Here is an 11,714-nt window from a genome sequence, read left to right as displayed (position 1 = left end):
CTGGTGCTGCTGGGGAGAACACCCCAACACAAAAGAGCATCTCACCCCTCCCACGGCATAGCAAATTATGTTGTAAATGTAGAAAGAAGAAAATTCTCCTTGTTGGGTCAGTGAGAGGCTGCAGAAGAGAAAAGGACAGAAAGACTTGCTGTGATTCATTCCCTTCCATGTCACATACAGTAAAAGTCCATATTTTCTGTGAGTGAGTATACAGGATATGGATGAAATTGTTGCTTTCCAAACCCCACTTCCCACATGCACTTATCTCACATCTAGGATGGCCTGTGGGCCTCTGATTGGGTTCCACTGACAAACATCTTTTGGTGATACTCCCTGAGTCAAGGAAGAGATTTGCTCTACTCTTCTGGCAATTAAGCTGCAGGTAATGAATTAAGAGCATATAGGAATCACATTGGGAGCCAATAATAATTTAATTCTCCTGCACTGGCAGTTAACCACCCAGCAGTAACCATCCTAGAGCTGCTCTCCACACAGCTAATTCCGGAGCTTTACTGACCTACATATGGTGATCATTTGATTCCAATGCTGACATGTAGCCTGAAGGAGAGTCCAAAGTACCTCCTAGCAGAGCGAACATTTTGGCTGGTGGTGACCATGTCTTAACTTTTCTTTCAAATGCAGTCTTTTTGGTGTGGATACTCACCTTCTCAAATATCCTTACAAGTGCAAGAAATAAAACACTGAAATATAGAGCAGATGCTTCAGCACCTTGGACTAGATCCATTATTGACACAGGACCAATATTACACCCTTCTCAAAGACACTTGCTCATATGGTGCACAGATGTAGGCTGCTGGCAGAGATCTCTAAAGCAAATGTGGGCAGCTTCCAGATTTTCAGGTACCCTTTGTCTCTATTTCTTGTCCAAGATTCTGGCCATTTTATTCTCATTTGGGTCTTTGTAGTTACCAGGCTAAAATATCCTTATTATTGCTGTATTTTAGCTCCCTCTTAGAAACAGGGTGAGGGAAACACTGCTTGATGAATGGAACAACACCCAGCAATGGAGATGAGGAGTGGTGGCATTGCCACAGGTCACCAAGATAATCCTGTGACCTGCCTGTCCAACACGCAGTTCTAGTGGCAGCTCTTCCAGTGGGAAAGGTTTTCATAGGTTGTAACCACGATTACCACCACCAAAATGTAAAAAGCTGTGCGAGTAAAAAGAGTGAGAATAATTCTTCCTGAGTGAGCTGAGGAAACAGCTGTACAAAGTTTGACACCCCTTTGCTGAGGCAGTTGTAAGCATCCTCCATCATGTCCAGACAGAGTTTCCTGTCTTGAGAACAAGTTGTCCAGCACTAGTTCACTGGGAAACACAAGAAGAAAAAAAGTCAAACACCAAATTGATTCCAAGGAAGATTTTCTTCCATGAAATGAAGGTAAATAATTCTGCTGCTTTATGACTGGTGGTTTTACTGTGAGGTATTGCACAACAGGCTTAAATAATGTCCAAGTATGACTGCATTCAGTTTTATCTGGCTGTAATGTTTTCCTTAGCTCATTGTGTCTCAGAGAAGGTTGGTTATGAAGAACAAAGGCCTTTTAGGTCTGCAGTCTATATGCACATGAACCCTTCTCACCTGACTGTGGTAACAAGCATGTGGAATATATATTGAATTCATTCTTCATAGTGTTTTGTCTCATAACATTTGGAATTCAAGTAAGCTTTGTACTTTAACAAATAAATATTGCACTAATTACATTAATAGACACAAAGCAAAAAGCAGAAAATACCCTTCCTATCCTGCATGTGGACAGTCTCAGTTTCCAGCACGAGCTGGAGAGTGACCATGGGCAGGGACCATGGGGTTAATCAGAGAAACTGGACACCCTGTCCACCAGGCCCCAGGAAGCCCAGTCTGGGCTGCAGAGGCCCGTGTCTCCCATCTCTCTGGAGGCCTGGATGGCCTGCCCCTTCTTCCACATTCTTAGCAGGGTTTGCCATGCTCTTTTTTTTCCAGGTAGTCTCTACCTTAGTAGCATCCCAAGAGACAGGAGAGACTTGATCTCCACAAACCTGCTGCCTGCCTAATCCAGTGGAAAAAAGAACTATGTCTACCCCATCTTTGAAAGAAAAGCATTGATTTGCCTCTTCTCACAATAATACACATAATAATGAGTGCTCCACCAACACCTTCATCACCCATCTTCTCACAGGACAAGATGCTTATCCTCTCTCCTATACTTAAAAACAAACAAACAAAAAACCAAACTAAATAAATAAATAAAAAAACAGTTGACAAACTGTTGACAAACAGTTAACAAATCTGAGATGCAGGTCTCCACATGAAAAACAGAACTTTTGCAAAAAATGATAAGCAGCTTGAAGCAGATCTTACTGGGACAGAGTCAGGCATGGCTGTCAGACTTTAAACAGCAAGCAGACCCAGAGACGTCCCTCTGCCTTCTTTTGTGCAGTGTCTTCAAGCCCAGTGCCCTGGGGGGGGCTACAGCCATGGGACAGCCACATCACACGTGCACGATTCAATGTGTTGCAGCAAAAGTGCAGGAAAGCCACGGTCTGCTCTTGCTTCAGGTGAGGAATCTGGGATCTGAGCAGTAAGAACAGGAGAACAGGACAGCCCCTATTGCAGAGAGCATCTGGAACTGAGCACCAGGCGACCTCCATGTCACGGGCAATGCTCCAGCCCCACCCACACGGCAGCAGCTTCGCTCTCCTAGAGCCCCTACGCTTCACCAGCTAAGCATTACTGAAATTGGATCCCACAGCATGCCTGTGGATAATGACTTAGATTTACCTTTCCTCTGAAGATAGGGAAACCAGACCAAAGATTTTTTTTTTCCTGCTGTAGAAATGGTTCAATTGTTTCCATCCCGAATGTGATGTTTGTGATCCAGGACTTTTGCCTTCCAGTGTTCCTGCACAGGGGGAAAAAGCAGGCACCTGGCTGTTTCCCCTGGCAGCTCTGCCTGTTGGCTTTGACAGAAAGGGACCAAGGCTCACTCAGATGCTGTAGTGGTTTTACGTTTGCTTATCTTTGTTTGCTAAATTTAGTGTCGTGGTCTAAGTGCGTCTTCTGTAGTAGATAGGATTAGGAGAAAAGTAAGCAGGCCTGACTTAAAGGTATTCCATATTCCTCTTTAACTAAGAACCAAACTGTGTTAACCCATGACAGATGCTCACAAAAATTGTTGGTTTTTTTTCAGTAGGGCAGCACACTGCACACCTAGGGGGAGGGGAAACAAGGTTGATCTTCGGGTATTTTTGGAAGCTTTGCTGACCATCTGCTGGATAGCTATAAAAAAAAACAACTTTGGTTGGGTCAGGTCTGAAAACACTGCTGAGCCATACTCTTAGCTTGAAAGATTTCACATGGAGACTGGATGAAAACCATCAAAGCAATGGATATGGATGCATTTCTTTCTTTGTTGTCACAGTTGATGGAAACAGCCAGTCTGTGTGTTTGCTGATGTGATGTAGACTGCAGAATCCAGGTCTAATGAGGTGCCCCAGCCCCTCCAGCAGGTACCCAGAGGTCCCTGTGCCCAGGTGGTCAGGGTCATCTCAGTGCCAGTGGGTCAGCGTGTCCTTCCTGCCCACGGTTACAAGGTGAGGAACACCTTGTTTTAGAGAGATCCCAAAGCCTCCTAATGAGCCTGATCTGCAGGCTGTGCTCTGAGGTCATCTCAGCACAGTCTTCCAAAGCTTGGATGGCAGAGGTGCAGCAGCTTGGAGCGGGAGCACTTGGCAAGGACATCATGCTGTGCTCAGGCTCGTGCTTCTCACCTCCTACCCCACCTGAATGTGGTGGCTGAATGTGGATGGACTGGTCCTTGGGACACAGCAGCAGCACAGGGGCATCTCCTCTGCCAAGGGACTGCTCTTCCCACAGGATCAGAGACAAGTTCCCTCTGGTGCCTATGCTTGCTTCTATGACTTGCGTCCTCTCTCCACCTTCTCCTTTCTCACAGGTCCTGAAACACTGTCTAAAGAGGAAAACATCCTCAATAAAAGGAAAGGGTGTGCACCAGTGCTGCTTCGAAATATTTTGTGTCTGCTAGGTTATGGTAATCAACTACTGAGGTGACAATTAAATAGGATGAGTTGGATTAAATAGGATGTTGGGCTCCTTCTCCTCATGTGAATGGTTTTACTTTTTGCACATGGGCAGGTGTGGGGCTTGAAGGAGTGCAGTGAGCCCTGTCCAGCACAGTTCTGGAAAAACACAGATTCTCAGGGAGAAATCCACGTTTTGGAGCACACATGGACCTGAATGCATCCCTGATCCAAGGCAATGCCAGGCACCTAATTTTCCCTTTGCACTCTGTAGCTTCCCAACAGAGATTCTTGGACTTTATTCCAGGGTCGGGCCCTCGAGTCTTTTCTTATGCCTAGTTTCCAGTCTCAGCGTGATGACATCCTGCTGCCAGTGCCTCATTCACAAGCAAGGGAAAATCCAATCCATTCAGATTTTGAATCTGCTAAATGACTAATGCAGCTAATTGTGCCCTCTGCTCTTGCAGCAGTTTGAAAGTGAAAAAGAAGGGTTGACACAATAGGGCAAAGGACATTTTCTAGCTCTGACAATAACTCAGCAGCCCACTTCTGCCTTTGCAGAGACATGCTGCTAGAAGCCCACTCTTACCAGGGGTCCTGCTCACCTTTGTAATTTACTTCAGCTTCTGGCCTTCAGTCCAATCTTAAGCAACATTGTTGTTGGCTTCACTCTGGTACCCATCAGAACATACAGAAACCCTGTGATGAATAAAGCAAACCCAGAAAAGTAGAATACATGTAAGCCAGAGTACACTGTAGTTTTAGCAAAAGCAGCAGCATGCAAAGCACAGACACAGGAGTGAGAGAGTGGGAATGAACTATTTTAAGTCAAACAGCACTGGAAGAGGTTCTTAGCTCGAAACAAAACTGATCTGCTTACATCAGAAAATAAATGAAGGTTTTAGCAGTAGCTGGAAGTCACACATACAAGGGAACAAAGGAGTTCATTTACACGACACTGCTTACTTACATTTCAGAGTAACCAATGTCAGTGCAGGAATAAAAGCAGAGCAAACCCAGTAGTCTGGGTTTAATTATGAGCTGTTACTGCTGCTGACTACAATGAGAGGATCTTTCCTAAATTTTTTCTGAACACTGACACTGGGATATGTGTCTTGGACTAATAAACTGTACAGGTTGTTTCTTTTTTGGGAAACTCAGTTTTAAATTAAAGTGAAGAACATTTCAGAACATGTTCAGTGCCTGCTTTGCACCAGTCTAAAAGGAGAAAATCCACCCCCCAACATTCCTTTCTCTTGCATTGGTGTTACTTGGGGAACTGATTCAGCTGAAAAATAATCGAGGAAAAATGGCTGGTTACTCGTTAACTTGTTAAGGATCAGTACGGCTGGGGCTGTACTGGGAGAGGGCAGAGAATGAGAGGGTGCTGGATTCTCCCTTCCAGAGCAGCAACATTTACTAATACTGACTGCAATGGCTGCTGAACTGCAGACTTGGCATTTGGAAATACAGTTCTCAGGAGGTTTAAACGTCTGCTTCTGACATTCCCAGAAGTGTACCAGCATCAGCATGCTGATTAATCCATTAGAACCCAGGGACCATCTCTTCCTTCACCTGCATTGCTTGGGGAGAATGGCAAGAAAGGCTTAAACCCACCTAAAACATTTGGACTGAACTGCACACTGATGTGGGAATAACAAGATAAATCATGATTACTTACATGTTACAGCACTCATGAAGGACGTGTGAAACTTGTACTCACTTTTTCCATTGAAACGAGGAGGTTTCAAGGCAGTACACTCCATTCTGGTCCTCCTGGAAGACAAAGACTCCACTGTTGGGTTAGTTCTCCTTTGCATAACAGAATCCTGTATTTGTTTGGCTGGAGAATGGACAAATAAACATGAGTCTCGGTGACAATTCTTAGCCTGTGATGGAGATGAAGGTATCAATCCAGTTGGCAGTGTCCCATATGGACAATGGCCAGACACTGCAGTTAGCACCATAATTCAAGTCTCCTGTTTAAAGGCAGTGCAATAGTAAAACACTAATTAGACATTCATACTTGCACCTTTGTGTTTGTTTCTTTTCTTTTATCTTTTGTCCTCTCAAATAACAGCATAAACAAGAGGGTGGCTGAACTAATGAAACCCACTCTCACCTTTCCTCTCTCTCTTGGCTGGACAAGCATGGTACATGCTGGTACATGCTTACTGCACTGTAAGGGATGCAGTAATAGCTGCCTCTGCCTAGCAAGGACATTAGTTTGGTCCTCTGCCCTAGGAAGCCAAGTTCCTGAAGTCATGCAAGGATTTCACATCTTTGACACATCACCATCCCTGCCAAAATTGGCCAGGCATATTCATCAGGTCAAAATGTAAGATGAGAGAAGGAGACATGCAGCACAAGCTCACAAATACCATTGCTTGGGAAATCAAGGGCAAAAACCAAGGTAGGTGGTTACAAGATATTTATAGCAAGGGAGTGGTATTTCACAAAGTTATTTAATTTGTTTCTGCCTTTTTTTTTTTTCTTTTTTTTTTTTTTTTTTTTTTTTTTTTGACTGAGAAATATATAATTATCCTTAGAGATTATACAGCAGCATTCTTCCACTCCTTGTCACTGCTGGTCACCCAGTGTTGGAGTCCAGGGCATTCCTTTGGTTGCCCTGGAGGGTCAGAGACCTGGGCAGGGGGGTCTGGGACCCCAGCCCAGAGCCCAGAGCTCAGAGAGACACTGGATTTGATTTCAGTCCATGGGAGAGGCTTCTTGCACTGCGGGAAGCATTGCAGGCCACAAGAGCGTGAAAAATAGTAGTTTAGTATATCACAGGGTGAAAAAACAGGGGGTTTGGGATTCTTGGCATTGAAGTGAATGGGGCAAGATGGAGATTTTGGGGCGTTGTCTCCTTCTTCTTCCTTCTTGTTCCCTCACTCCATTTCTGCAGTGACGTTGGCACAAAGTAGTTAGTGAGGATTGGGTCAGAGTAGAGATGACCTTTTTAGTATTAGTGATAGGCATTGGCGAGAAATAGTAAGTAAGAAATACATAGCAATAGTATAAAAGATAAGGACAACCCAGCTCGGGGGGAGATGTGAGAAGTCCAAGCCACGGCAAACATCTTGTTGGACTGAGAAAATTGTAAGATAAGAAACAATAAACGAAGTATGCAACCTTGAAAAATCTAAACCTGAAGAGTTCGTCTCTTCCTTCAGTTTGGCACAGAGCTTTGCAGAGGGCAAAAAAGACTCTAAAACCACCTGAATGCTGGGGAATTTAAACTCCTGAAAAAGGAGCCCCCGAAAACCCAGCAGAGCATCTCCATGAGGTGCATGACACTGATGGTAAATGCACCTTTTGAGGGAGCAAAGACTGCTTTCCACAAGGAGAGCTGGATATCAACGTGCACTCAGAAAACTCCACATCAGGAAACAATATGTCTACACACCTAAGCAGAAAGATGGGCAAAATGCAGAAGCTACAGGAGAGCTCATGTAGGGGGATTATAGGAAAGGCTAATTTATGAACTACCTAGGTATTAACCATGAGAAATCCCAGAGGAAGCTAAAATTTGTGCTTAGAAGGAAGTCTATGACTAGACCACGGTGCAATGGTCTGTTTGAGGCAGTTCTACTGCAACAATGAAGCCAGGCTGCCTCCTGTTCTAGTGTTTTCAAGCACTGGCTCTTCCAGCAGTAGAGACAGTCACTGGAACATGGCCACTGCATGAGAACCTTATTTACTCACAGCAGTGACAAGGGATGCACAAGTGTTTGGGTGGATTTGGTCTATGGGGCAAAAATGACAGAACTGGGTAGCAGGACAAGCAGAAGATGGACTTGAATAGCAGTTTTGAAAACACAGTTTAAAAAACAAGGAACACAAATCACAAATAGTCTTTGACCATTGACCAGATGGTTCTCGTGATTAAATACTTGCATCATTTTTTTACATCAAATTTTCCAGCTATTTTCAATTAGTTTTATATGCAGTGAGCTGAACAGATTCAGATTTCAGTGAACATGTATTTCCATTATCAGAGAGTAAGCAATGCAGTAATGCCTCTAAACATAAATGGTGAAGCAGTAAGAACTAGATTAAATAAGAAACTAGAGTAAAGTATAAATCAAGTTTTTTCCTTAATGTTGAAAAATCAGAATTCTCAGCAAAGAAGAATAAGCAGATCCTACAATGGTTTTAACAACATATGTAATCATGAGATGAGCAATTTCTGTAAAGAAGGATGGAACAATTTTTATTTTTAAAACACACATGCAATTTGCTGCACTGAGGTTTTTTTCCTCTCCACTTCTCTCCCCTGAGGATTGCAGGCAGAGCCTCTACTGGGGAGACAAAACACATGGCCCTAACAGGTGACCTTCACAAAAAAAGGAACAAGATGATGTATTGGGCCAGCAGGAGCAATAGAGAATCAGCAAAGCTTCTATTCTTTCTCCTCCATAAGAGCCACTGGCAGAACCTGAGCTCCTTCCAGACTGACAGATCCTCACCACTTCATGTACGGCAGCAATCCCAGCATCAGCCTGTGCAGGGAGCAACAGGGCACAAATAGCACTGGTTTCTGGGAACATTTCTGGAAGCGAATTGCTGGTGGCACCACCTAGCCAAAAGTCCCACCAGCCCTTTATTTTGGCATCTGCTGACCCCACATATGACACTTTATTGTACACAAAGTCTGAGACTGTTGGTTGGGCTGAATTGGCCTCTGACCACAGTGTAAGAAGATAAGTTTGTTAAGTGGTGTAGCTGCTATTGGCTGAGCTCCCTTGGGCTGCTGAAAATCACAGAAATGCTCCATTTGCCACTGTCCTTCAGAACAAACTGCATGCCAAAGTAAGACAGAAGGCTTTCCCCTGTTAGAGTCCCCAGTTCCGTTCCCAACTGTCTGAATAACCCGGTTCAATTTATGTTGCCATTCATCAATTTTTTTTTTTTTTTTAATATATATGTATTTTTTCCCTCCTAAGACAGGAAAACTCACCTCATAATCACAGTTGGAAAAGATACAGGAATGGGAATAACACTCATCACAAATGCAAATGGTAGAATTCCTTGTTCCTTGGTTTATAGAGTGCCTCTCCCTAAGCTTCAGGACACAAGATTGTCTGGGAGACCAGAATGCCAATATGAAGCCTGATTAAAAAGATAAAAGGAGAATTTTAAAGACAATACCACGTTTTGGGGAACACAAGTGACTACTCCCAAGAATTTGTAATTTACAGACTGAGGGGTGGCTTTGGGCTTGAGCGATGGAAGCCAGTAGCTCCTCCAAAAAAGCACGACTGCTGGCTTGTGCCTGAGGCATTCTTCGGAGTTGTCTAAATTGGGGAAGAAAAGCTGACTTGAGGTCAGTTTAGCCAGCTTGCCTTGATGGAAGCCCCTCTTTTCTCTGCAATCCCAGCTGAGATCATTTGCCCTGGTCACCATTTAACTGTGGCCCCTGCAAACACTGCCTGGCCAGCAGGGCAGCAGCTCACAAAAAATGCCGCTGCAGAACAACTCACTCCAACTTCCAGAAGGGTCAAACCTTCCTCCCCCTCACTCCAACAAGGGAGTTGTGCCTTTTCTGATCACAAGGACTCAAAGAGAGGCTGTACAAGTCTTAGCTCCTCTTCTGGTTTGGAGAGGATCAGTGACAGCATTATACTCAGCCACGGCAAAAGAAGCTGAGAACTACTGTTCACAGAGATGTAGTCCCATTATCAGATTCACTTGATTTGAGAAGGGAGTAGGATTCCAAGCACCATTTTTGTGTACAGGAACTTGCAGACCTTGGGAGCTCTTGTTCTTTTCAGGATCTTGCATGATTTTCCGATTAACTTATTTTTTGAACAATTTGGTTCAGCAGATTTTATTTTTGCACTCTGAAAGAGCAAAGTGCTCCCCCTATATCTTTACAATAGCTTACCTGGCATTAAAAATGTAGAAAGCTTCCCAGAATTCAAGAGATCTGATGATATTCATGCAGAATTTGGCCTAAAGAGAGCTGTTGAAGGGTAAGAGATGGGAATAGGACCCAGCCATCCTAAGTGCTGCCAGACTGGTGGTCTTTCTTTGGGCCCAAAGCTAAAAGTGAGCAGGATTTTCAGGTAGAAGGACAGAAGCTTGGCAGGAATGAAAAAAAGTTAGTGTAGGAATGTTTCAGGGTTTTTTTTGTGTTTAACAATTTATCCCCTTCATTCCTGAATTAACACAGAATGTAAATCTTGTGATCATTACACAAACCCTAATTTACACAATGATGAACAAAACCCAAGGACAGTCCCCAGCACAGAAATGGCAAAATCTAAAAGCAGAATCAGAGGACTTGAGGCTTACCAGAAAATCAAAGGAAAGACCAAAATGGCATCCTCAAAAATGTATTCTAAAGATTACTTGCCACTCTTCTCATAATTTTTAAAGCCCTTTTGGGGAATCTGCCAGTGTAGAGGTAAGGCATTGAATAGCTTTACCTAATTATAGGTTAATACAAGACTTTCATATTCGGCAAGCTACTAGGACAAATGGCCACAAAAGTGTTCCTTTCATCAGCACATTTCATATTTAGTCTTAACTATCAGTTTATTTTTTAATTAGAGATTTTTAAAAAGCAGCTTACTTTTTGCAAAGCAGTGAATATATAACAATATACTGTTTCCCCTAAAGACAACATATGTACTATGTGTATGAAAGGCATGAGACACACAATTAAGATGACTGTGTGACAGATTAGTAACCAGAGGCCATGAAAGAGCAGAGGGATAAAACAAAAGCAGTAAATATTTGGTCACTTTTGAGAGTTAATTTGGTCATCACATTCTTTTGTGGGTTGGGTGGGGTTTTTTTGTTTGTTTGTTTTTTGGGTTTTTTTTGTGATAATCAGACTGTGCAAATATCATTATAACAACTGTTCAAGAAAAAAATATGAGCAATAAATGACAAAGTACAGACTTGAAAGATACTCTAACATTGAATTTCCACTATGAAATTTAGAGATTATTGTAGCAGCAATTAAACAAGCCATTCTGCCAAGGAAAGAGAGAGAAAAAAAGTACTTTTTAAAGTGCCAGGCTGCGAACCACAAAACACACATCAAAACCTCTGTCCAAGCAGAGAATTGTGTGCAGATTTATAAGTTGGTAGTAAATGAATTAGAAAAGAACCCACTTTGAAGAAGTGCTCAGCACAGTGCAGATTAAGCTTTTTTCTCTCTTCCTCCATCACCTATCTTCACTATAACCTTCAGGACCAAAATGGACTTTTCTCATCCTCACCGCATTTCCTTCACCTCTAATGGTCTTCTGTACCCTAAGAAGTATTTTCATTTCTCTGTTATAGGCTTCCATGTTGGTTTGGAGTGTCATGTCCTGATCCTTCATTGCTTTGATGATATAAGCCCCAGAGTAGCATTTTGCTGTGGCAAAACCTGAGCTTTTAGTTGTGTCATATTTTCTATCTTGGAAATAGCTTTGCTTTCAAATTGCCACTCAGTCTGATGGCCAACCCCACCCCAGGTACACTTGGCCAGCACAAACATGAGTAAAGTGCTGCTTGACCAGACACGGACTTTGGGTTTACCAGCAATAATTGCATTAGAATAATTTCACTCAAGAGTCTGAGTACAACACTTGTTGCCAGTTGAAGGAATTTTTACTCAGTCTGAACAACAGTGCCTTTTAGGGTAAATACATTGTGTTCTGGGTAGATATGC

The 11,714-nt window shown here is 43.0% G+C and overlaps 1 long non-coding RNA gene across 1 annotated transcript; it reads right to left on the bottom strand.

Moving 5' to 3' along the window:
* Positions 1-4,670: 4,670 nt before the first annotated feature.
* On the bottom strand, positions 4,671-9,048 carry LOC120764268 (uncharacterized). Its single transcript, XR_005704200.2, has 3 exons — positions 9,006-9,048; positions 5,766-5,885; positions 4,671-4,741 (listed from the first exon to the last, which is right to left on the bottom strand). It is a non-coding gene; the product is annotated as an uncharacterized LOC120764268 (long non-coding RNA).
* Between the last annotated feature and the right edge of the window lie 2,666 nt (positions 9,049-11,714).

The sequence above is a fragment of the Hirundo rustica genome, chromosome 1, assembly GCF_015227805.2.
Source record: "Hirundo rustica isolate bHirRus1 chromosome 1, bHirRus1.pri.v3, whole genome shotgun sequence".
Classification (NCBI taxonomy): Eukaryota; Metazoa; Chordata; class Aves; order Passeriformes; family Hirundinidae; genus Hirundo; species Hirundo rustica.
Note: the sequence above shows the minus strand (reverse complement) of the source record. Positions and strands in the feature narration are given on the sequence as shown.